This window comes from Delphinus delphis, chromosome 1 (genome assembly GCF_949987515.2).
Source record: "Delphinus delphis chromosome 1, mDelDel1.2, whole genome shotgun sequence".
In the NCBI taxonomy this organism is placed as follows: domain Eukaryota; kingdom Metazoa; phylum Chordata; class Mammalia; order Artiodactyla; family Delphinidae; genus Delphinus; species Delphinus delphis.
Genome location: NC_082683.1, coordinates 57,968,417 through 57,995,554, shown reverse-complemented (window position 1 = coordinate 57,995,554; position 27,138 = coordinate 57,968,417). Strand labels below are relative to the sequence as shown.

At 44.2% G+C, this 27,138-nt stretch overlaps 1 protein-coding gene across 2 annotated transcripts in view; it reads left to right on the top strand.

Annotated features, from left to right (window-relative positions):
- The window catches only part of GNG12 (G protein subunit gamma 12), a 124,488-nt gene that overhangs the window by 41,810 nt on the left and 55,540 nt on the right, over window positions 1-27,138 (top strand). For both annotated transcript variants that reach the window (XM_060023716.1, XM_060023711.1), the window contains exon 2: window positions 7,970-8,023. The gene's annotated coding sequence lies outside the window, so the exon portion shown is untranslated. The remainder of the gene's footprint in view (window positions 1-7,969; window positions 8,024-27,138) is intronic.

Genomic DNA, 27,138 nt, shown 5'->3' with positions numbered 1-27,138 from the left:
GTAAAGGTCGTAGCAATTCAAGGAGAGGAGTGGTTTCATGGAGCCAAAGAGGAAGGGAATATTTGGGGGAAGAAGTGGTACTTGAGCTAGGTTAAAAAAAAATAGTATAAAACAACACTTGCTTTAGGTCTAAGTTATTTAACTTATTGTAACTACATAAGAACTGTGTAAGGGTGGTCCATTACGTAAGCCATGGTTTTGGTGGATTTGCTAAAATCATACTAACATTTCTTGAGTGCTTCCAGTGCAGCAGGCACAGGGCCCTGATGCTCCATATAAAGGATTTTTAATCAGAAACAATGTGGAATTGGTGCTTTGTATAATAATCTGTTTTGCACAAAATGCATCTCTTCATTTTACCTTGTGACCTTCCTTTCACGAGGAGGCCTTGGGTTCAGAGAGCAAAGGACTGAGGCCAGTCTTGGCCAACTCCAGGATTCGGGGACCCTCTGCAAGTCACCTGGCCTGTCTGGGTCTCACTTTTCTCCTCTGTAAGGTGGGGATTGTCATTCTCCCCAGCTCACTCACAGGGTAGCTGGGAAAATCAAAGTGGGTGTAAACGGAGGGTGAAAAGCAGTCAAAAGCCAAACATTTTGCCATGAAGCCATGTCATAGCTCATGAGGTTTATACAAAATACGGCTGTTGCTTATTATTAAAACACTGTATAAATGAAAAGATGGTTATCTTAAAATTGCCAAATATCAGTAATATATTTGTAGCAAATACATATACTAACTCTTGATTATCATGCACTATAAAGAACTCATGCAAATTCAAAAGAAAAATATCAAGACCCTGCTACGCGAATAAGCAAAGAATATAGACTTATTGTTTCTCAAGGTAACAAACCATTAATAAACAGGAAAAAATGTCCATCCTCACTAATAATCTTAGAAATACACATTAAAGAAGCATTAGGAATACCATGTTATGTATAAAATGTCAAGGTCTCAGAAATTCTCCATTATTTTGTTGGTGGTATTATCATACATTAATTAAAAAGCCCCTTTAAAAGCAAAATCTACTAATTCTACTGTTAGGAATTTAGGGAAGCTAGGGAAATAAGTTAAAGGGATGAAAAACGCTGAAGCATGAAGGTTTCCAATGTAATTTATAGTAATAAAAACTGGCAGTAATTTAAATATCCAGCATTAGGGGAGAGATTTAGGTCCCTTAAACAGTCATTATGAATGTATGTAGAAACACACAAAAAATATTTGAAATTGAAAGTAAAATGGAAAAAGAAAATAACAGCGTCATATATAGGGTTTTTTCCTGATGGCTCTATCCTAGTGTCCTCCCTTTTTTTAATCCTTAGAGCAACAATGTGCAAAAGTCATGTTAGTCCTACCTTACATGTCAGAAAATTGAGGCTTAGGCGTAAATTGTCCCAGGACTTGCAGGTCATTAGCTGAGGACCCAGCATCAAACCTAGATCTGTCCAACTCCAAAGCCTTTGCTACCAATAGCATATAAACTTTGGCCATAGTCATATAACACATGTCTATCGAGGGTAACAGAAAAAAATAAATAGTAGCACTAGTATGGTGGGAATATGGGTCATTCCAAAGAATGCTATCCTTTTAAAACTGCCATTGGGGGAAACAAACCAACAAAAAACGGCCATTGCCCTTTCAATAGAAAAGGAGAAACAAAATATGTGGAGTGTAATATCTCACAATTAATTGTTCAATCTGACTTCTTTATATTCTCTTAAAGTTTGGCAAACTAGGAATATATGTGTATTTTTAAAGATTTCTCACTGGCATTGACATCATGAGGATACTTTCTCTCCATCTTATCCACAAATTAGTTGAGGACATATACCACCAAGCTCCTCAATTAAAAACAAATATTAAGTCACTAGAAGCTCTCTGAAGATTAAGAACAGTGACCAGGTGGAAGAGTTTCTCCCAGTGAACAGCCCAGACCAACTCTTTTGACCAGGACATAGTCTCAAGGTGGGGAAAATGGTGTGGCACCATTTGGCTAAAATAGGCCAGTTCACCAGCTCCAGGCGTGCCCTTCCCAGGGACAGAAGCCTTGCACAATAAAGGAAAATGTCACCATTTTGCTGACTGTTTACTGTCTTTCACCTTTGGGGATCAACACTTGATTCTTGATGCTTTAACCCATATGGCATTACTTTATCAAGTCAGTAGCCCTGCCAACGTGTCAAAACACACGACTTTCTGTGGTGGATCAAGGCACAGGGCATATTTCTTTTGCTTTGTCTTGTCTTTATGGAACATGTGCCTTTTATGCCTACTGCAGGGTCCTTTATATGTTTCAAAGGCCCTTTTATATCTGTTTTGCCATTTGAGATAACATCATGTCAGTATTTGCAAGTGAAAACATAATAGACCTGACCAGAGAGAACAGTGGAGCCATCTGGAGAGCTGGAAACATTCTCCAACATACTTCTCAATATAATCCATTCCAGATCACTCCCAATTTTGTAGGTGGGGAAATTGAGGCACATAGAAGTTTAGTGATTTTGCTGGAAATCACTGACAGTGAAGACAGCTGGAAGCCAGGTTTATAAATCTAGTGTTCACTCTCCTCCAGTGCCTGTATTATGTTATTTTCTAGAGAATTAAAATGAGACTAGGAACAAATATGTTCAGACAGATCATAATCCAATTGCCATTCAAAGCTAAATTAGGTCTCCAAGGACTATCATTTTGTATTTTATAATTGCAATAAGCTTTATAATAATGAAAGGAGTCTAGCAGGTTATCATGTTCATTCTAGACAAGTCCTGTCCAATAGAGCTTTTTATGGTGATTGAAACATTCTACACCTGTGCTCTTCAGGACAGTAGCTGCTTCTGTGTCCACCTGACCACTTGGATGTGGCTCATGCACTGGGGGAATGAGTTTGTAACTGTATATATTTACATTTAAATCCCTACATGTGCTAACGGCTATAGTATTGGACAACACAGTTCTAGACTTCTCAGTATTTTTTTGCCATCTCCACTTGGATGTCTCCAAGTTAACAGGGTCAAATCAGAGTTCTTGATTTTCTTTCCTCTCTCAACCCGTTTCTCCCTCAAGGAAGCCATCATTGACCCAGTTGCTTGAACCAAAACCTGTGTGTCATCTCAGCCCCTTCCTTTTCCTCATTGGCCACATCCACTTCATCAGCAGGTCCTAGTTGTTTTACCTCCAGAACCTGTCCTGAATGCATCTGTTTCTCTCCATCTCTACTGCTACCATCCTAGGCAAAGGTACCATCATATCTCACCTGCACAATTGAGTAGCCTCAGAATTGGCCACCATTGATCCGTTCACTCACTGTTGCCTTTTTGAAACTTCTCCATTCAGCCTCCAAAGAGACATTGTGAAGCTCTCCAGGGGGTTGCATCACTCGCTGCTTGTAGGAAAGAATTTGTAGAACTTATCTAGAAGTTCTCTTATTTTTCTTCTTTGTATCCTTGTTTATTTTCTGTTTCCTATTAAATGTAAGGGCCCCTATGTCAGGAACCTTATTTACCTCATTCACTGCTGTATCTCCAGCACCTACAACTGTGCCTGGCCCTTAATTTGCACTCAGTAAACCTCTCAAGAATAATTAAATTACTGTTCATTGTGGAAGGAGATGAGAGAGCAAGATCAAAAATGCAGATTTATAATGTGGTTGTTAATATCTGAGAGGATGCTGACATCCGTATCCGTGGGAAGCTGGTGGTCTCTTTTATATTCTGGATGCAAGTAGGAAGGGTGGGTATTATGGCTAATTGTATTTATGTCTGAGTAGGTGGGCTGGGCGCAGTCCTGATGCAGTCTCTGACATGAGCCAGAAGGAGGTCTCTTTTTCTCTAGAAGTCTATGTATGTCCTAGATCGTGAAGCTTTTTTCTTTCCTACTGTTAGAGAAAGAGAGTGTCCTCCTACAAGGACTTTTATATCCATCCAAGGGAAGTGTAGGTAGTGATGGAAGGAAGCATCTTATGGAACTCTGGGGTAGAAAGTGGCACAACGACATCTGAACAGCAAAAGGAGATTTTCAACATGAGGCTGTTGTCTTTTAAAAAAAAAAAAAAAAAAAAAAAAAAGATGTTTGGAACATACTCATAGCCAGTTATTGGAAACCAAGAAAACTTTATAAATAGCATTTTCTGTCCTTTTTTCCTTGAATATTGCATTTTTTTAAAGGAAAGTGTCTTTTCTGGTATTTCTTTATAGTGGCCAGCCAAGGCATGTTATTACGTAAATCCATGTGCAGTGTAAGATGGAACTGATGAACTTGTTGGGGGTATGATCAAGTTAGCCATGCCCTGGCCTGCATTGCTTCTGTTTCCTCTGGTATTAAACAGACCTAGGAAATGACCATTCCCTCAGCACAGGCTGAATTTAAAAGATGAAGTTAAAGCTTGCTTTGTTGGGCTTCCCCGGTGGCGCAAGTGGTTGAGAATCCGCCTGCCAATGCAGGGGACACGGATTCGATCCCTGGTCCGGGAAGATCCCACATGCCGCAGAGCAACTAAGCTCGTGTGCCACAACTACTGAGCCTGTGCTCTAGAGCCCGTGAGCCACAACTACTGAGCCCGTGTGCCACAACTACTGAAGCCCACGCGCCTAGAGCCCGTGCTCCACAATGAGAGAAGCCACTGCAATGAGAGGCCCACGCACCGCAACAAAGAGTAGCCCCCGCTCGCCACAACTAGAGAAAGCCCGCGCGCAGCAACGAAGACCCAACACAGACAAAAATAAATAAATAAAATAAATTTTTAAAAAACCATTTAAAAAATTAAAAAACAAAAAGCTTGCTTTGTTCAAGTGCATATCTGGAGACTCTTTCTCCTGGTGTGTTTTTATTAGGCCCAGGTTTGTACCCCTGACCCCTGTCCTTCCAGTGCTGTGCCAGTGTTTTCATGTGTGTGCCTTTATGGAGCACCTGCTGCATACCAAACACATTGCAAGGTCCTGGAAAGACAAAGATGAGTTAGACACATTCTCAACCTCCAGAGATTCTGCAAACAAGTGGACAGAGAGACCAGTAAATAAAAAACTGAAACACAGGAGCCACTTGGATTAACAGAGGGAAGTACAGGGGCAATGAGAGTAGAAGGCAGTGGGACACAGAGGGAGTCAGGCCCGGTATAGCGTTAAAGAGTCCAGGCTCTGGCACAGAAAACGAATTTATGGTTGCCAAAGAGAAAGTGAGGGGAGGTATAAATTTGGAGTTTGAGATTAACAGATACATACCACTACATATAAAATAAACAACAAGGATGTACTATATACCATAGAGAACTATATTCAATATCTTGTAATCTATAATGGAAAAGAATCTGAGAAGAATATATATATATTCTTTATATATACAGTATAGAAAACTGAATCACTTTGCTATACACCTGACACTAACACAACACTGTAAATCAAATTACGTCAACTTAAATAAAAAAAAGAGAGAGAGTGCAGGCTCTGGAACCAGGCTGTCTGGGTTTACAGTCTGGCTCTGCCATTTATAAGCTGTGTGACCCTAGACGTCTGCCTCTGCCATTTATAAGCTGTGTGACCCTAGGCTACTGACTTGACCTCTATGCCTCAGTTTGCTCACCTGCTAAATGGGGTAATAACCCATTTCATGAGATTACTGAGATGATTAAAGGAGCACGTAAAGCCCTTGAAATGCTCCATAAAAAATCAGCTTTTATTATTATCAGTAGTAGTGGTACATAATTATCAGTTGAGTTGAGTGAATACTACTTTACTACTGTTACTGCAGAGAAGTTGCCCCTAAGCCAGCCGAAGGAGTTCACACAGGCTCCCCAGAAGTGTTGAGTTTTTAATTGAGACTTGAAGGCAGGCAGATACTGTAGGGAAAAGACGTGCTTGACAAAAGGAACACAATCTGCAAAGGTACAGAGAAGTGAGAGTGGCGGGGGGGAGCATTTAGGGACCTGTAAATAGGTTTGTGTGGGTGAAGGGCAAGTGCTCACAGGAGAGTGCCTGAGGGGCAGGTACGAGGTCACTGGGGCTTTGGAGACTGGGCTAAGGGGCTTGGACTTAATCCTACCACCTAGAGGAAGCCACTGAAGGATTTTCAGCAGGTTCCGGGGTCGCCTTGGGAGACTGGGAGGCAGCACCCCCAGTGGCCTCAGCCCACAGCCTGTTGATTCTAAATGATGTCCCTCACCAGCCTCCTTCCCTATCATTTGGGCAGGAAATTCATGTGTGTGGATTTGATTTTGCTCATTGGGTATGATTTCTTTGGAGGGGGACACAGATTAATAAAGTGAAAGGATATGTGTATGTAATTCCTTTCTACTCCCTACCCCTGCTAAGACTGATACAGAGATGTCTAGCTTACAGACTCATTTGAGAATCAGATGAAAGTGATAGACTCTTCCCTCAGAAAAATCACAAAGACACGATTTTCCAAAGACCCCACCTTAACCTCTCCCTGCACCTCCATCTTGGTCATCCAGAAAGGCCCCCTAGACACAGTACAGTCTTTTTGACCCCAGGCTTACCTGTGGTTTTTGTGTTCCCACCCCAAATTATTTTAAATTTAATTTGCTAGTACATCCCATCAATTCTCCATCTGCCATCAGTGCTATTATCTGACCATGTATGATGGGAGCAACCTTGGATCATTTGACAGTTATAATTAAAACTGAAAGTAATTATCTTATTTTGACCCGTTCAAATTTAATTGAGAATATAGTGGCTAAGGGCATGGGCTCTGGAGACCAGCTACGTAGATTAGAATCCCAGCTCTGTCAGTATCTTATAACCTTGAGTAATTACTTAACCTCTCTGTGCCTCAGTTTCCTCATTACAAAATGGGAATGATAATATACGTACCTCGTGAAGTTATTGTGAGGGTTCATTAAGGTAACATGGGAGCTTGCCGAGAACACATAGCAAGTACTATACGGTATTTGCCATTATTATGGGTTTTTTTTAACATCTTTATTGGGGTATAATTGCTTTACAATGGTGTGTTAGTTTCTGCTTTATAACAAAGTGAATCAGTTATGCATATACATATGTTCCCATATCTCTTCCTATTATTATGTTATTATTTCTACTAAATGACATCATGGAATGTGGTAATTAATGATGAATTCCTAAGAGCAGGAAAATAGATAAACAAAATCTCCATGTGCATTTCACTCACTTTGGATCCTTACCAGTACCTGAAGGCCAAGGATAGGTTCCCTAGGCCCATGCTGTCTGATACGGAAGCCACTAGCTGCTGTGGCTGTTGACTACTTGGACTGCTGCTAGCCCGAGTTGAAATGTACTGGGTCTTGAAGATTTAGTATGACAAAAAAAAAAAAAAAAAGCAAAATGTCTCATTAATCATTTTTTATATTGGTTGCATGTTGAAATGATAATATTGTGAGTAAATTCAGTTAAATATTAAAATTGTCGTCTGTTTCTTTTTGCTTTTTTAATGTGGCCACTAGAAAATTTAAAGTTATATATGTGGCTTGTGTTATATTTCTGTTGAACAGCAGGGCTTTAGGCTCACCATTATCAATAAAATAAAAAGGTGTGGTTATCTGTGATCAGGTGATCACTATTGAAAAGCCTGGTACACTCCTCCTATTGCCCTTCAAGTTATACTGGACCATCCGTTTTTTAATCGGTTCCATAAAGGGAGTCATGGCTTGGTGCTAGCAGAAGGGAGTGGAGGGACCAAAGCAAGAGCAACAACCCGGGAGGCTTCCGCTGACTTGGAGGGGTTTGGACAAAAACACTACCATTTATAGTTATACTGGCCTCAGACTTTGAACACTCCCTGAAGGAGATGAGAGAATGCTCTCTGTTCAGGAAGTTGAAATATGTAGGCAAAAAACTCCCCCTATTCCATCAGGAGCCAGAAAAAGCTTTGCTAATCTTTAACTAAAAGAATAAACACTCAATGTGATGGCAGTCACTGGGATCGAAGGCACACCTTTCCAAATGTGATTTACTTACGGAATGCTTGTTTCATTCTATTTCAGATTTATTCCATCACCTAAAAACCTGGTAACGGTGGGCCACACAGAGTCTTACTGGTAAGTGCTCTTTCATTTTTAAAACAAAGTGACCGTTTGACATCACTTTTGAAATGATACTCACACTGCTAAGTTAGATGCATCTCTACTAGTCCTTTGATTAGATGTCTATTTATTTACATTTTTTTTTCCTCTGAAATGATTTACGATGTTTCCATGCCTTAAAAAAAAACAGATCAATCCATGTTCTTTTGCTAAGAACATGATCAGGGAAAAGATCTATGATTGCATGCCAAATACTATTAAAATAAAAACTTTTTTTGTGTGTTGAAACTATTTCCAGGTCCCTGTTGATAGTCTGCTTGTTTCAAACAGTATCCAAAACAACAAAGTGATATTTCAGCCAAGGAATTCAGACAGTTCCTTGCAGTGTGTTGTAATGAAGACTGGCTCATAGATGTAACATTAACTTTCTTATTGCCCTATTTTTTCTCTCATCTCTCTTTAAACCTAAATGTGACTGTCATGAGATAACAGTTCTGTAGTGGTAGAAAACTTCCTTTAGAGCTGGGAAAGTAATGTACTTCTGAAGTGAAAAAGCTTCTGAGGCTTCAGGTAACACCGCTCCCTGATATGTGGCGATAATGTTATTTGCATTGTGTATCAGTTAGCTTTTGCTGTATAACAAACCTCTTCAAAATTCACTGACTCAAAATAGCAATCATTTCTTTGTCCCATAATTCTGTCAGTTGGCGATTTGGGCTGGGCCTAGGTGTGTGATTCTTTTGGTTTCAGCTAGGACCATTCATGTGTCTTCAATCAGCTGCAGGTCCAGGTCACCTAGGCTGGGGGTCACCTGGCTGTCCGCTGGAGTGATGACAATGACTAAGACATGTGTCTCACTGTCCTGCAGGCTACCCTGAGCTTGTGCACATGGCATTTGGGCAGGGTACCAAGAGACACAGCAGATGCGTCTTGAGGCCAAGGCTCAGAACTGCCACAGCGTTGCGTCCACCACATTCTGTTGGCTAAAAGAAGCTATGTGGCTAGTGTAGATTCAAGAGGTACAGGAATAGATTCTACCTCGCGGTGAGGCGAGCTGCGGAATCACGTTGCAGGGAGGATGGTTACAGAGAGGGGAAGATTTGCGGCCATTTTCACAATCCACCCTACAGTGTTTATGGGTCTCACGGAAACAGCTGTGATGGGATGAAAAGTGCCTGGAGAGTGAGAGGGCTCAGGTCACGCTCCCATCTCACAGCCCGTCCCCTCGGCCCGTTCTGATCGACAGACCCTGGGATCCTGGTCTTGCTGACTGCCGCCTGGCATCCCGGTCCGTTCAGCAGCATCCTGGGTGGTCTTGCCAATACCAGCTTTCCGCTCCCAGCCTCGCTTCATGGTACGCAGCACCGCCACACCAGTCTTCCTTCAATTCAACTTTCAGGAAGTTCCTCCTTTGCTCAGAGACTGTCAGTGCCCCCATTTCATCCACCACACCAGCCTAGACTCCTCTCTGGCTTCTCCACTTCCATTATCTGGCCCAGTCCTCTCTTGTTCAGCTCCCACTATTCCTTTTCCTCTAGCCAGACTAGCCTGTTTACCGTTTCTCCCGAGGACACCTCATGCAGCTCACCCCTTCTCTGCTTGGAAGTCCTCCTCATTCTGCAGGGCCCAGTGGAATCTTCCCTTCTCTGTAACGTGGCCTTCCCTGCCTCTTCCCACCATCTGTGATCTTCTCTGCTCCGAATACTTCAAAGCCAAACACTGTCTTCTGTCACGCACCCTTCTTCAGCTTCCTAGTCTTACCTCCTCAGTACCTGTGTCAGTGCCTTGAGAGCAGAAGGTTCCATGTGTCTCCCTTGTAGTACTCAGCACAGGGCCGAGAGGACAGTGGGTACTTAGTCAGCCAGGACCCTGCACCTGGTCACCCACCAGCAGCTCCCCAGGATCGCATGAGGTACCTGTTGAACTACAAGTTCACAGTCCCTTCACTGGGCCGTCTACGTTCATTAGGTGAACCTGGGGACCTTGAAGCACTCAGATGATTCTGATGTAATAGCTACAGAGTTGGCAACCACTTGTTGAGGAAAGAACAAGAAATGAGACTGGGGTTTGAGTCCTGGCTCTGCTACTTCTTGGCTCTAGGACCTTATAAATGGGACCTTTCTGAGCTTCAGTATCCTCATCTGTAAAACGGAAATAACATTTAACTTGAGGATTGCCAGGAAGATAAAAAAGGATGATGGAAAAGGGAATGAAGTACTGATACATGTTACAACATGGATAACCCCTGAACATGTTATGCTAAGTGAAAGAAGCCAGTTACAGATGTCCACATATAATGTGATTCCATTCATATGAAAATGCAGAATAGGGGAATCCTTGGAGACAGAAGTAGATTATTCATTGCTTAGGGCTGGGAGGTGAAAATGGGGGACGTGGGGAGATAGCTAAAGGTATAGGGTTTCCTTTTGGCGTGATAAAGACGTTCTAAAGTTCATTCTGGCAGTTGTTGCCCAGTGCCTGTAAATGTACTAAAAACCACTGAATTGTACATGAAAATGGGTGAATTGTATGGTATATGAATTATATCTCAATGAAGTTGTTCAAAAAAAGAATAAAAAGAAGTGTTCCCTCTTAAAAAAAAAAGGATGATGTATACGCAAGTGCTTTATAAACCATAGAATGTAATTAAAATACATTAATTGATTATGGATCTGTGGCTAGCAGTTACCTCTGTGGTGGTAGTCATGGTAGTGATAGAGGAATAGACAGTGAGTAATCCAGTGGTGGAAGGATTAATAATTATAGCAACAGTAGTCATAATTAGTGTCTACTGTTCATTGAATGCCGACTGTATGCTGGCCACTGTGGTAACTGCTTCCCATAGAATTATTGGAAATTTACAAGAAGATCCCCTTGTTCAGTTGCATCTGTATCATAATTACAGCCTATTCCACCATTAGTGATTTAGTCCTTTGATTTCTCCCTCTTCATTCCTGAGAGAAATAGTTGGTTGAGCCGCTATCAGCCATTGACAGCTTACCAGTGTCAAGTACAGGGACCTGTAGAAGTGTGATCTGCTTTGATTGGTGGGAGAAGTTGGGGAAGGGAGAGCAAGCAACAGTACTAGGGAGAGAGTAGGTGTGGGACGTGCAGGAATGGACCACAGGGCACCCAACTGCCTGAGGAAGGATGGAGTAGGGGGAGGGGAGTGCAGGAGGGTTGGAGGGCGGGCGTGGTCTGAGACATTTGCTGACGTGACAGTTTGGCCCAGGGCTGTCTCTGGTCTAAGGCCCACCACATGCTCACGCTGCTTGCTTGGAACTTCCCTGGAACAGCTATCACAACAGGCAGCATTTATAAAACTGTCCTCTGTTCACTGTCTGATTCGTTGTACATTATTTTGATTGCTATTGATCTAGTGTATGTGCCTGTCTTCTTTCAAAGAGTTTTGAGGTAGCTTTTAAATACACATATATTAAGATTCAGACAAAGAAGGAAGGAAGGAAATTTGTGGGGAAGGAAAAGTAAGGTGAAATCCGAGATTAGGTTAGGCCCCCAGTTCTTAAGTGAGAGCCTGTACGCACACTAGCAGCCCCCATGGTCTGGCCTCTGAGTTCCTGAGCAGTCAGTACTAGGAAAACGTGCTCAGTTGGGAGTTCTTGGTGGCTAGAGGATAAAAGCACTCTAGTTACTCAGAAGAAGCAAGGTTGATTGTGATTCTTTCGAGACGTAGAGTAATTGCCCCCTGGGTGCTCAGGAGGAGGACGCCACCTAAGGCAGCGAACAAGATCCCTATAGAAGTGACTGATGAGGACTGCCCTCCATGTAGACCAACGATGTGTGACACCTGAGTGCTGCCCAAGAAGCGCCTTCCAGCCCAGGTGTGCCTTTCTCTGCTGGCCTTGCTTCACCCAAGTATAAAATGTAACATTTTCAGGGCTTCCCTGGTGGCGCAGTGGTTGAGAGTCCGCCTGCCGATGCAGGGGACGCGGGTTCGTGCCCCGGTCAGGGAAGATCCCACATGACGCGGAGCAGCTGGGCCCGTGAGCCATGGCCGCTGAGCCTGCGCGTCCGGAGCCTGTGCTCCGCAACGGGAGAGGCCACAACAGTGAGAGGCCCGGGTACCGAAAAAAAAAAAAAAGTAATATTTTCCGCTGTAATAACAAGCGTATATATTCATCCCTCCTCTCTCCCGTGTGATGCATGTCACAGACCGTCATGGCTCTTGATGCTGAGCCCAGACGTTTGGCTATGGCCCAGGCTTGGCACACGAGTTGAGATCTCCTTACCATCCCAGTTCTAAAAGAATAATAAACAACTTCCTGGGAAGTACTCAGTGAAAGTTATTTCTCCCAACTCCAAATCGTGCTATGCCCTGACTCAGTCTGCGGAGTGGCCTTTTGATGCACAGAATTTACACGGACCCTGTCCCCTGTGACCTGTGTGGCCCACTTCGCTTGCTCCACGTTCATCTCTCCTTCTGTTTTGAGCCCTGTGGCTCTACGTCATTTTAGGTACCAGAGTGTTCTGTACCTTTTGAGGGAAGCAGGGCAGTTTGAGAAGCTCACTGGAATAAGATTAGTAGACTCCAAGGATGTATTGGATGGCAGCGAACTATAAACTGAGCTACTATTGTCCACTTATGTGATTTTCTTCTTCTAGTCGGTGACTTTAATAATTTTTGCAGCAGTAGTGTCTGAGGGGTTGGCAGCACTGGTAAGGGAGCAGAGGGTGATATGAAAGTAATGTGCATAGGATGAAAAAAAAGTTAATTCAGTAAGGATCATTGTCAGAGAGGAGCCCAGAATTCCACGAGGACTGTCCATAAATGGGAATTTCCTTTTGGGCTTTGTCTTCATTTAGATCAGGTTTCTTAGTTAGAATTATTTTGGTAGCAAGTAACAGAAGTCCAACTTAAACTAGTGTCTTGACTTAATGACTAACATGTCCGTGTTGGCATGGACTTCAGGCATGGGTGTATCCAGGTGTTCCAGAAAACATCAGGCCATTATCCTTCACTCTCTCCGTCTCTTGATTCTGCTTAACTCTGTCAGCTTCATTCTTAGGCAGTCTCCCCCTCAGTACCTTGCAGAGGTAGCCATCAGCGTTACACTTCCATCATCTTCACAGCTGTGGATCTCAGAGAAAAGAGAGTGCCTCTTTTGTCATTGTTCTAACAATAGTACCAAGGAGGTCTGGCCCAGTTTGGACTCCTTGCCTGAATCAACCTGGCTAGAAGTAGGCAGTAGACAATAAGCAGTATCTGCTTGGCCAGGGCTTGTTCATGTGTTCCTTGAAAGAGGATGAATCGTACCCGAAGCACATGGCACAGGGTCCCTAGGAAAAAGGAGGAATTTTGTTACCAGAAGAAAGGAAAGAAAGAGCATGCCAAGCAATTAAAATTTCTAGGTACCAGAGTGCACTGATTTAGAAATTCTTAATTTGGCGTCCATTAAACTTGAAAGGTTTAAAATTAGATTCAGCTTCAGTTACATTGACTACCTATTCCAAGTTTAGTATCATGATCAGACTAGCAACAGTGAGCATACTGAGAGGAGGAGTGTGGGTGACCCCACTGTGGGGTCACGTAGGCAGCTTTTGGCCTGACGACCTCAGGTCGTGTCCCTTGGATCTAGATTATTAACCTGAAGATGATGAATAGACTTCAGTGGATCTGTAATCCATTGAATGAATCAATGAATGGGCTTCTCTAATTATTTGCAAAATGCTGTGTATGTACTTTTTTTTTTACTGGAGAAAGGGATCATGCTTCCATGATTTTTTCATAGGACTCCCTAGCCCCCTACTGCTTAAGAGAAGACTTACTCAAATTGTTTTAGATTTGGCTAGCTTAATCTTATGTGTTCATTTCTTTTCTTGGCTCAGCGAGTAGAGTTTAGCATCCATGATAAACACAGCTCCCTATGGAACAGACACAGTGATGTCAGTGGCTGAGTATGTTGCATCAAATTGCATGTTGAGGGTTTTAGGCGTATATGTAAACTTTTCACAGTCGTAGTTGCCATTTACCTAATGCTTTTACTCTGGTGTTCACCCTGTGCTAAGTGCTTTATGTGCATTGTCTGAACTGTATATTTATACACGTGACTGTAATTCTCTGAACCTCAGGTTTGTTTTGGTACCACCTGCTGGAACCAGCTCCTTCGGCTGCCTCTCTGGGAACACAGGACACAAAGTCTGGCTTTTCCCTCTTCCCCGTGTCCTCTTTTGTGGGTCCACACCTCTCCACTCCCAACCCCCACGTGATAGAATCCTAGAACCCCAGAGTTGGAGGAGACTGCTGAGATCGTGCAGTTCAGTGGTTTTCAAACTTGGCTCTCTGCTTTTCTAGCTCAGGGACTCCTTAGAGGGAAGGATGGAAAGATCCCAAGATCCCTATCCTGCTTTTGTCATCACTGGCTGCTGAAAACTACTCATCTGGGAGAAGAGAGTCCAGAGTTCAATGTCAGACTTGTGGTTGAGTCCGAGCTACTACTCTGCTCACCTCCCTGTGTGACTCTGGGAAAGTTGCCTTACCTCTCTGAGCCACAGTTTCCTTTTCTGTCAAAGGGGTGATAATACCTGCCTCACAGAGCTGTTGGGGGCCTGGATGAGGTCATGTCTGTAGAGTCCTCGTCCCAGTGCCTGGCCCACAGGCACTGCTGCAAAGGTTAGCTGTGACTGGGACGCTGTACAGCGCAGCTTGTGAGACATAATTAAGACACGGCTTTATTCTTGTCTCTCACCGTGCCTTTAAAGTTGATTCACTGGGGTGTGTCTTTCCCCATTTCCTGATAAAAACTTGATCAGGCCTATGACATTTCTGGTTACTCTTAGGTAACAAAAAGTCCTACGACCCCTATAAGTGACACACATACACACACACACACACACACACACGCCGCATACTTTCTGGAAATTGGAAATGCTCACTTTAATCTATGAACGGTCAGTGTTTACTCCAAGAGGAGACTTCCCTCCATCTTGCCCACCATTCCAGGCCTGCCCAGGTGAGGCAGAGAGGGAGGAAAGCTCTTACCTGACCACTGTTGTCGCGCCTGACACTGGGTTCTCTGAGCCTGGCTGGTGGGTGAATGGACTCTCTTTTGCTTTCCTAGCTGTTTCCATGGCTGTCCTGAGGACTCCCACACCAGCACATTCCACCAGGACCTCCCAGGATTCGGGCAGTGCCTCTCCTTCTGCTGGTTGCTACCATCCTCCATCAGCTTCTCGTTCCCATACAGATTCTCTCTTTGGGGTTCCCTCATCCTCAGTCTGAAGCCCTGGTGGGTAGAGCCTGTTTCAAAGAGACCAGAGCTGGCATTCCTGGTGCCCTTTAACCCCCCATCGTGGGAGGGGGCGAGCAGGCCCTTTCTTCTACTCTGTCACCTTATATTGCTTCAGCTCCCCTCCCACATTTTGGTTCCTCAAGCAGGTGTCACATACCAATCCCCAAACTCGAGGAGCCCTCCAGGTGCTGTCTTTTGAAACTCTTGTCTCCAGGTTTGAGATGAAAAGTGGACTCCCACCACTCCACCCACCTTGGGGAGGCCAGGAATCAAAGCATTTCTGAGGAATCTGCCCCACAAAATCCTCCATCACTTTCCACTGTCCTGAACCTGTTAATATCCTCCTTATGGACCTTTGAACCAGCTAGGTCAACTTCTTAGGAATTTCCATATAGTGGTCTGGCCCCGGCTTTGGAATTTCCCATCTGCTGAATCGTGTTGCCACAATGGAAACTTCCACCTGAGCATCTTGTTATATTAACTGTTGGCCCAGTTCGAGGAACTCCTCTGCAACACCCTGAAAAGCGGTCCTTTAGCCTGTGCTTGAAAACTGTCCAGGCATGGCAAGCTCCCTCCCTCCCTCTCTCCCTCCCTCCCAAGAAGCATCCCATTCCGATTTTCAGATGCTTGGAGTTGTTGGAAAGATGCTGCTCCCGTGAAGCCACGCCTGAGTCCCTGTAACCTTGCCTTTGATGGGATCCGAAGTGTGCACGTGAGGCTCGTCTGAGTAAATCTGCCTGGGCTGCAGGGATTCGAGTGGCAGCCAGGTTTGCACCAACACTCTGTTCTCTAAAACCACAGGGAAGCCTCTGACCTTGTCTCTGGGCCGGTTTTCTTTGCTGTCGCACCAACAGCACATAACCCCAGCAGAAAGCTAGTATTGGGAAACTCTGTGCTCAAGCACCATTTCTCACGCTCATTACCCTAACTAATATCCTTTCTCTTGATCTGAGAGCTGATTTGCCTTGCTTCATGGGGGCATCTGGATCAGGGGTCCATCCACAGTTGATGAACTCCCCAAAATCAAGCCTTGCCGAATGTGCCCTACTGTCCTCCAAAGACACCCCATCCCTGCTTTTTTGCAGTTTTTCTCGTATGTTTAAGTGTCCTTTGGACTCAGCTGGTTGGTTTGCCTTCTCCCCAGCATCGGGAACTGGGCCTCTCTGCCAGGTGACCTTCTTTGTCATGTGCAAGTTGGGCCACTGTGACGGTGGATCCCACAACAAGTTGATCACTCTGTGTTTATGTTCCCCACCCCGTGGTGAAGGCAGCGTCTCAGATGAGCGAGCGACATGTGCTAGCAAGCCTCTTGGGTCAGCTAAAGTTGAAGTCACTTTGGGGACAGTGGCCTAAGAAAATACTAAATGCGTTTTGGGTCGTTCCATCATGGACTGGTTCCCCTGGCAAGTCTCAACCTTACGTATCCAGATGTGAACCTGGTTTACATGCTAGTGTTACTTTTCATGCTGTCTACAAAGATGTGAGGTGCAGCTCCCTCCCTGTCTCCCCCGTCCCTGTGCCCTTCCTCCTGCCCCACATGATGCTGGAGACAGAGGCCCGGAGGGCAGAATTCATCTCCCCTAGCACTGCTCACCTGTCTTCTTCTCTTGGCATGAAAGAATATAGTGATTTTTACTGGGCCATTCAAAAATCTCTATATATGAAATAGCTTAACGGGCTGTTACTGAAAACAAACTTTCTATTAATATTTGTGTGCATTTTACAGTAGGGAGGTGGCATAGTATAAGCAGAGAGACTAGAGTTCAGACCATTCCTCAGCTGCTTGAGATGCTTTGGGCAGAGTGGTTTAGCATCTTTGCGCTTCAGTTTCGTCATCTGTTAAATGGGGATGACAGTTGCCTTGCAAGAGAGCTGTATTAAAGGAACCAATGCATGTAATGAATTCAGCACAGTGGCCTGTCACATAGTATATATTCAATAAATGGGCTGTTATCATTGTTTGCATTTGACGGTTGTGATGATTTCTAAAAAACTTTTAAAGCCTTGAAAACAAGTGTCAATCCTCCAGCAACAGTTGAGCAAGTCACTTACTCTTAAAGTCTCAAATTTCACATGAATAAGTGGAGGATAATCCTGTACCGGGTTACTGAGAGGATTAAGTGAACTAATCTATATGAAATGCTCAGCACAGGCCTGGCACATAGTAAGCACCCCAATAATGGTGGCCATTAAATGATATATTCCCATCACAATATTAGCTCCATTTTACAGATGAGAATTTGCAGGACACTTTTCTCCTTGTGATAAATGGCTTCATGAAGACACTTTTATATGTAAGAGGTTGTTCTCACTGTTTTGTTCAAGAAAGAACAAGAACATTTAGCAGCTGGTTTGCTTATAAATACCAAACTGTAGCATATATGAAAGTAAGCTATATAACTAAACCAAATGGCTTTCCATTTTTTTAGGCTTCGCCTCATTTTCTTTTAAGTTTTGAGTAAGTGATTTTGCCGCTAGATTAGGAGAGTTTATATATTATTTTTACAAGTCCCGTGGAAACATGCAAGCATAGCTATATTTAGCTAGATACTCTAAATTCACATCAATTTATTTTGTGCTCTTGCAATAAAGATGCATGGTGGGCACCTTCCTGGCATCCAGGGAGGTCTTGGAAGGGGCCATGGAGGAGAAGACAGGGCCAGACTATAACAAGATGACCCAAACTGGAGATCGCGGCTTGGTCAGGAGGGTGGCGAGCTGGCCAGGGCGGAGCAGGGATTCCTGACAGGGAGGTTTTCTCCTCTCACAGGGCAACACCTGCACTCCGTTGAGCAGTTCGTCCCTAGGGTCCTCTTGGAGCACTGGGCAGTCCTGAGCAACAGAGCTCCTGTCCCCTTGCTTCCTACTGACCAGGTGCCCGTGCTGCACCAAGTAGCAGGTTTGCGAAGAATGATGATGACATCATTGTTTGTTGGGCTGATACTGAAGTTTGTGTCACTCATGCCTGGACACCTTCGGTGAGGAATGGTCCAGGTGAGCAGGAAACCTGTTCATAGGTTGGGTCTGACTTACTCACCCCTGCAGACAGACAGTTCGGCAGTAATCTTCCTCGATGTGGAAACTTGAAATGTGGCCGGGAAGCCAGAAAGAAGGGAGGGACGGGTAGGGGACCAAGCAGTGGGGCCACTTGAGTTGGTGGGTCAGCAAGTGTGTACGGAGCATCTGCCACGCGTGCGGGCAGGATGAAGAGGAAGCGGAACCGAACCTCCTGCCTTCTTCCCTGCCCAGCTCCGTAGCCCACTCCCTGAGGCAGGGACTGAACCAATGCACGTGGCCTTAGAGAAACCCCCCATTGCCGTTTTGTGGGTAAGGCTCACGAGAGCCCCCTGCCGCCACACATGCTCAACTCCAGGGCCCGCGAAGGAGCTGATGGCGGTTATGAAGCTTAAGCCTCAGGATCTCTCATCGGCAAGGACCCCTTCTGATGTCCTGTAGCTCATTCCTAATTTTGCATTCTTTTTTTAAAGAGGCCCGCAAATTGTACAAGGCTCAGGATCCACAAAAAACTGGATCTGTCCCCAGACCTGGGAGAACTAGCACAGCGTTCCGCGTCTTTCCCTCCACCCCATTTTGCCTTCACCAAGACGCTAAAATTCCAATTTGCTTCTGAACTCAGGAACAGGCTTTGGCCCTGTGTGTGTGTGTGTGTGTGTGTGTGTGTGTGTGTGTGTGTCCTCTGCTGCGGCTTGACCCAGCTAGACCTGAGTTCCCTCCCAGAGCTCCTAACCCCGTGAGTGAGGGGGAGGGAGGCCCAGCCAAGAATTGCTGTCTGGGCTTCTTCCTGGCCACCAGACACCCTCCCCCGGGGTGGAAAGGTCCCACCGTTCCTGCAGGAGGGCAGGGCGGGTGCTCTCAGCCCTCCCGTGGCTTTGTGGTTGCTGGGAGGGAGGCCCTGCAAAGGAGCCGGGCAGGAGGGAACCAGCCCCGTGTGAGGCATCAGCTGGCTAAAATACGCCTGGTGGAAAATTCTCCTTTAAGAAAAAAAAAAAGAGTAATATCCTTGAAACTGTATCAGCTTTGGCAAAACCATAACTCTGATCTCAAGTTTTGGGAGAATGGGCCTGCCAGCCTACAGGACTGTGCCGATAATGTGTGCTGGCTTGCTCTCAGCCATCATCATGACCCTTCCCTCTCATGCTGCACAAGGGCTGGAGTGCTTTGCTAATCAGTCAGGATTAAATGTACTGAGAAGAAGCGAAAGGAGGGGAAAGGCCCTTTTTGTATGTGAACGTCTTTCTACCACTATGCAAAAGGATACCCAAGTTTGAAATTAATTTTCTTTCAGTCAAATGCTGGCCAACTTCCCCCCCTGGTGGAGAAATAGAGAACTGTGTAAAATGAGCCATCAGGCATCCTTGTCATGACTGATAATCTGGAAATTCTCAGCCTGTGATGAGTTAGGACAGTGAAAGGGGCTGGGTGTATAAGGTTTGGGGGTTTTGGGGTGGGTTTTTTGCCTTGAAACTAACTGTTTCTAAACTTAGGGTTAAATTTTTTTTTAATATCTGTAAAGAGTGAAATGGTTAAAATGCCACTAGGTTTAAGGCTCACACCTATTAAACTGTAGTGGGCTTTTTTGCCAAAGCTCTGCCACCAGTGCTAGTTATGGCCAATCCTTACCGGTCTGTAGGCTTCTTTTACTCCTTGAGATTGTGGCAGAGACATAGAACCAACCAGAAAACAGGGATTTCAGCCACCAACTGGATATCTATTAGTGATCCTGACTTTCAGACTCCAGCTCACCACGGCCCACGTTGACGTCTTTTGCTTTAGTGCTGCGAGTTTAAATTATTTGCCTTAGTTCATTTACACTTACTGCTAACAGCTTCCAGAAAGTCAGATTTGGGCTAACTAGGTGATAGCCATTTCACTACTATTTCCTACATATTTTTAAAAGGAAAATGCAAAACAAGGATAATGATTGAAATATAAAAACCTTCCCATATATGTTATCTTCTGTTCCTGACACCTTTATCAATCTTTTGTTAATTACTCAACTGCTTTTAATGACCAGAACTGACCTGACTGTTTAGCTTCTGTTGTGTCTTCAATAATCAGAGCCTTCCTAATAGAATCTCATCTGCTATCTTTCGTTCACCAAGTGGTAGTTCGTGTCCCTGGTGAATGTTTATCATCTCCATTGTCCTGGATCTCCATCCCCCAAGTGGAGGATACAATCGTAGTGTTTATATTAGTAATGCTTTTAATAGTTTTTTTTTTTTAAACCTTTCTCTGTTCTCAGAAACCCTTAGGTGTACTTCAGATTTGAGAGCCTGGCATTGTAAGAGGCTGTTTGTTACTCATACATCAGATTAACTGCCTTGGGGCTGTTTTTCCTCAAAAGAAAGATGTGAAAGAAAATGAATGTGCACACACACCTTGTAGGTTCATGTAATTGTTTTCAATATTTAATAGAGTTTTCTAATGATTATTGATCATATTTTTATATATATTGTCTAATTTTTTATCTCACGAAATTTTTATGTAAGAAAAACAATTTTTTGATGGTATCGTCTGTTTGCTTTTTCCCCAGGTGTATGGAAACCAGTTGTCCTAAGCACTAAATAGGCATTATTTGGAGGTGGGGGGGTATGTTTCTCCCAGGATTAGTTCCTGGGAGAATCCTCTGTTTCTTGCCTTTTGACTCACTCTGACACAACCCAGAGGAGGGAATGGGCCTGGGGAGCTGGACGTGCTGCTGGCCCAGCCTCAGGCCACAGCACAGCACAGACTGGTTGCTTTTCTTTCCTTGCTCGTGGCTGCAGCCACCACCCCAGTTGTTTGAGGAGATCACACACACACACACACACACACACACACACACACACACACGCACACACACGCACACACACTTCTCTCTTCCTGGCCATCTGTCCCCTTTCCACTGTTAAAACTGGCCATTAATCTAATGTTGAGACAGCCTGACTCATTAATGATTCCTTGATGTCCAGGTAACTGCAAGGCTGAGCAACGTCAGAATGGTTTGTAAGTTCCCTCTAATTTCTGGGCATTTTCAAGCTTTCATTATTATTCACAAATGGCCGCACCCTGAAGTTCAGACTCTGCTGACCAGGATGAACAGGAAGGAGAAGGGCACACTTTAGAAATGCATATTTGGGTTTGGTCGATCTGGGGGTTCATGTTTTTGGTAAAGGGCAGGTTTTACAGACATTTTGAGGATAGTCGTGATAAGTATTATGGGATGGAACTGGAGAGGCTCCCTTTTTCCTCTGTGCGTCCCAGCTGCAGCCATAGCGCCTCTGTGTCTGTCTCAGAGCACCAGGCTCTGGCCTGCTCCATCTGGAGCGCCCCCTCTCGTTATTTGATACCAGGGTGTTTCATAGCCCTTAGAATAATCTGTATTACCATGTTTATTTCTTTACACGAGAGCTTGATGTCAGCACCTAGAAGAATACTAGCACAAAGCAGACACTCTGAAAATTTCAAATGAATGACGGAACACACAAACAAAAGAATGAACAAGTGAACAAACGAACACATGTATTCAGGGTCAATCATGAGAGGAGCAGTGCTGTTTGTAACCATACTTTAAGACAAAGCTTATTGAAACAGCAGTGCAATATTATTTTTTGTCTCCCTAAATGAAAATATATCTTATAATATGCCAGTGTGCAAGGCCGGTTATCAGTTGTGGGACTGCACATGGACAGCAGCATCTTAGAACAAGTTGTTAATATCATATCCTTAAATATAGAAGTGAATGGAGAAAGGCCAATGGATAGTTGGTAGGCAGAAAGAGAAAGAGCTTCACTTTGCAATTACAGCAAAATTATAAAAGAGCCCAAGATTCTGCAATCAGGAAATGCCTATGTAAAATGGAATCTTACTGAAATCATTAAAAATTATGTGTATTCACTTCTGTGGGCTAGAAGTGCAAAACCTGAATCTGATCAGGAAGAAACAGCTGACAAACCCAAATTGAGGAGCGTTGTACAACATAACTGGACCTTTACTCTTAGAAATATCAACTCCGTGAAATATCAATACAAAGACTTAGGAACCGTCCCAGATTAAAAGAGACTAAAGAGGAAAGACGAATGCCACATAGAATTTTAGATTTTCTTTTGCTGTAAAGGCATTATTGGGAGAATTGCCGGAATCTGAGTAAGGTTGCAGATTGGATAACGGCAGTATATTAATTGTAGTGAGGTTGTTTAAGAGAACTCCTTGGTGGTACAGTGGTTGAGAATCTGCCTGCCAGTGCAGGGGACACGGGTTTGAGCCCTGGTCTGGGAAGATCCCGCATGCCACGGAGCAACTGGGCCCGTGAGCCACAATTACTGAGCCTGCGCGTCTGGAGCCTGTGCTCCGCAACAAGAGAGGCCGCGATAGTGAGAGGCCCCCGCTTGCCACAACTAGAGAAAGCCCTTGCACAGTAACGAAGCCCCAACACAGCCATAAATTAATTAATTAATTAAAAAAGAAAAAAGAGAACTCCTTATTTGTAGAAAATACACACTGAAGTATTTAGGGGTAAAAAAACATCATGTCTCTCTCTTCCGCCCTGCCCACCCCGCCCCGCCCTCAGAGGGAGAGTGCAGGGAAATTAAACTAAATATAATAAAATGTTGACATTTGAGGAATCCAAATCTGGGTGAAGGGTATCAGAGAATTCTCTGTACTATTCCTGCAACTTTTCTCTAGGTCTGAAATTATGTCAAAATAAAAGTTTTAAAACAGGATGCTTATGAAGAGATTATAATCACTTCAGGAAATGTCACTGCTGAAAAGGAGCAAAACATGAAATTGTATAATAGAGTGTGATTTCAGCTACTTTAAAAACTCATAGAGAAAAGATAAGGAAATATAGCAACGTGTTAACTTTTGTTATCTTGTATCCATGTTAACGTATCTCACACGTTTTTCTCTAAGTAGCATCATTTCTTGAAAAATAAGGAGGAAACCAAACTTCTCAAGAAAGGTGATGGCTAACTCTCAAAGAAAGAAGACCTGAGTGGATCTTGTTCTTTGTGTCTTTACCCCCATGCGCTTCATTCTGGTAGAAGGATGCCGTATATGTATGAATGTACACACATACTTTTTAAAACTTTTGTTTTTCTTTAATGACATTTCAAAGGAAATCCTATATTGGGCAGGAGCTGAAACGAAATGACCTCTGTAGCCCTGGAATTCCTTGCTCTACTTTCCAGTTCTTTGCAAGTCAGTACCTCTGCAATCCAGACAGGGTGCTGGGTACCGAGTGCATAAGGATGGGTAAGCCACCCAGTCCATATTCTGCGTTCACAGTCCACAGACAGACAAACCAGTGATTTTGATCTCGTGCTAGGTACTATGGGAGCATAGCAGCTCTTATGATGGGCAGGCCTGGCTTGCGGCAGGGGTAGTGCTTGGGCAAGGCAGGCATGGATCTCTAGACCTAGAAAGTTAAGTGAGATTTTGCCATTCGGAGAAGGGTAGCAGAGCATTGCAGGCTGAACATTTCAGTGTATCTAGCGTATGTCCTCACTCTGGCCCACTGGAGTGTCATTCTGGAGACCCTGGCCAGGGAGGTGAGGGTTTTACAAAACTGGGAAGCTCCAGGTCCCACAGGGTCTGCTTTCCCAGGTTTAGGAGGAAGTGGTCCTGCTGCAGGAAGCAGGAGGAGGCTCCCTGTGGCTCTGGAGCAAAGGCCCCCCATGAACCCAGTGCCTCCATTTGCAGAATCACTGTGGGAGTTTGCCTGATCGCTCCCACCACAGATACAGCATAGATACACCAGGGAGGACAGAAAAAAGGTGATGGCAATACCATGTTGGAGAGTTTGCTGATCTCTGATGTACTCAGTGGAACTGCTGGAACGTGCTTTATTCATTTGGTATCAGAAATAAAGCCAAGGGGTCGGTCTGCCTGCACGTGGCCTCGCAGGCTCTGCAACTGTTTTTGGAGTCCCAGAGTTACGCCGAAAACAATGTTGCTGTTGAGAAGTGTGCTCCTTATTTTCCTGGACAGTAACTGCTCTTTGAACCATCTTTTGCTTGGGCCCATTTTCCATTCTAGTCCTCAGAGCCTGAGGACACCAGTACGTAAGTAATTTTAATCCACCATGTAACTAGATCAGAGACAAAATAGTGGTTAAGAATCCTACACCTGGTTTGGGTTGGAAGCTTCTCTCCATTTATCTTGGAACCTTTTTTTTTTTTAACCATTTTAGATCATGATTTTTTTTTTACTCAGGTATTATTTCCATTTTAAACATATCTCATAGTTTGGAAAAGGGATTGCACGAGCTTATATTAATTCAGGATGTAACATATAGTAAGTATTTGATAACTATCAGTTATTATTAATAAGCATTGATTAGCACTGTGGATGAAGAGAAAGCCCTAGATTCTTGGTTAAGTGACATGGTTTCTAGTCTAAGCTCTACCCCGAAAGTCCTAGAAGTAAAAAGAAACAGCTGGAAGGAGGCCTTAGAAATTTTTTAGCATCTAGTCCAACAACCTCATTTTCAGAAACTTAGAAAGGTTTATTAATCATAGCTTACATGTTCTCCCACTCATTTTTTTAAAAAATATATTTTTATTTTTGGCTGCGTTGGGTCTCTGTTGCTGTGCTTGGGCTTTCTCTAGTTGTGGCGAGCGGGGGCTGCTCTTCGTTGCGGTGCGCGGGCTTCTCATTGGGTGGCTTCGCTTGTTGTGGAGCACGGGCTGTAGGCGTGCGGGCTTCAGTAGTTGTCTCCCACTCATTTTTAAAGCGAGAGTAATAATCAGAGAATAAGTCCTTGATTTATATCAACTAGTGTTGTCATGTTGATTCCCAGTTTTATTATCTTCCTCTCTCATTGGACTATGAAGATAGACTTGTCCTCCTTGCTTATTGTCATGTCCCCACCATCTGCCACAGCAATGGGCACGTAGTAGGTGCTCAGCCAATGTCTGTTGAATGATTGAAGGAAGCATCTTGCTGAAGGTGGAATTTAGGCAAAGTCTGAATCAGAACCATGTCCTAACTCTAGGGTGCAGGTTTTCCACACTGTTCATGTTGGCTTCCTTCTCTCTTTAACTTTAGGCAACGTGCTTCATTCATTTCTCTCTTTCTTCACCTTGGATTTGATCCGTCAGGTCCCTCCTGCCGTTTGGGAAGACCTATGGTTGTGTGCTTGAATGGCCACTAGGTGGCAGGGTTGGACAAAGGGGAAAAAAAAAAAAAAAGGACTCGTTGCCCTACCAAGAGAATAATGGGAGTGATCTTATACCCTTATAGCCTTGGATGAGTTGGGGGAACTTACCTTGAGAGGGAGGCAGGTATCCCAGGGTTTGTGTGCATGGATTTAGGTTAGCTCTGCTCCCACCAGCGGACCTCAGACACCCTGAAACTTCCCCAGGGCCCTTGTTTTAGCTATGTCATGCATATAACGTGCTCAGCACTCTGCCAGGGTAGAGGAAGAGCTCTATAAGGTTAGCAGCTGAGTCGACTTCTGGTGTTTGATACCACAGAACACCACTTTGCTGTTCCCTGCCAAGCCAAGTGGACAGGCCTTAGAAGCATTTGCAGGAGAAGCACGTGTGCCTTGCTCCCTGTTTTACAAAGCCAGAATTTTAAATAGCTGCTTAAAGGGAAAAGTGGATGGCATGTCAGTATCAGGTTAAAGGGAAGCCTGGAATATTTGGAGGGACATCAGAACTCCTGAGAGAGTCACTGTGGATCTTACTCAATACAAAGCACAGTGTTTTGCGCATAACTGGGTGGAAGGGGGTGATGGGGGGAGAGTCACAAAATGTCCTTTGCTCAAATTGTTCAAAGAAAGAATTTCTTTGGTGTCTTATTTTTATAATAATTTGGGGAGGATCTTCTAGGAATAGCAATGACTAGCATTCATTACACAGCTTACTATGTGCAAACTATTACGCTAAACACCATACATTCATTATTCTATTTAATCCTTACAACAGCCCTATGAGGTAGGTTTGGTTATTATGCCCATTTTATAGATGAGGAAATTGAGGTGCAAAAAGAGTATAATAAGAATAGCCAACAGGTATTGAGTACTTACTTACTAGAGGTCAGGAGTTACTCTAAGTGCTTTAAGTATCATCCTTACAACCATCCTATAAGGTAGATGCTATTATTACCTTCATTTTACAGATAAGGAAACAGGCACAGAGAGGTTATGTAACCTTGTCAAGGTCACACAGGGAGTGAGTGGAAGTCAGAACACAAACCCTGGCCCACTTGATTCCAGAGTTGTTTGTTTGTTTGTTTACCTATGTACTATGCTGTCACCCACAATGCTTTGTATGCAGTAGGAACGTGATAAGTGTTTATTGAATTGAATAGTTCTCAGACTATAATTAGCCAACACAGAGAAGCCTCCCTAAGGAAGAACTATACAGGCCTTCCCACCCCCACTCAAAACCACACCGGCCTCCATTAGTATTATGGGATACATATGCAGCCCCACGAGCTGGATTTTGCTCCTGACTCTTCGTTGGTAGAAAGATACTCTTTCATTGGAACAGTGAGGAAAAGGCTATCATTGTGGCAAATGTTTCCAGGAAACACTTCCACAGGGAGCATCTCAGCGCATTTTATCTGCTTCACGCTTTTCTGGCAGGTGTTTCTTGGGCTTGTTTGTTCTGGTAGAGTGGTGTCTGGCAGCATCTCTTTAGCCTCAAAAAGCCAAGGCCGGAGGGTTGCAGGGTGTCAAGCCAGCCCTGGAGGTTGTACCATCAGTGTGTGCACCCAAGCAACCCTCGGACGGGCCCACTCCCTGGTCCTGACGCCTGGCCGGTGCCAGGGGACGTGAGCAGCTGAGGGGACCCGCTGCCTCTGTTAGTGAGCTGACCGCTGAGACCGGCCAATATTTTCGGTCATCACGGTGCCGATGAGGCCTTAGGA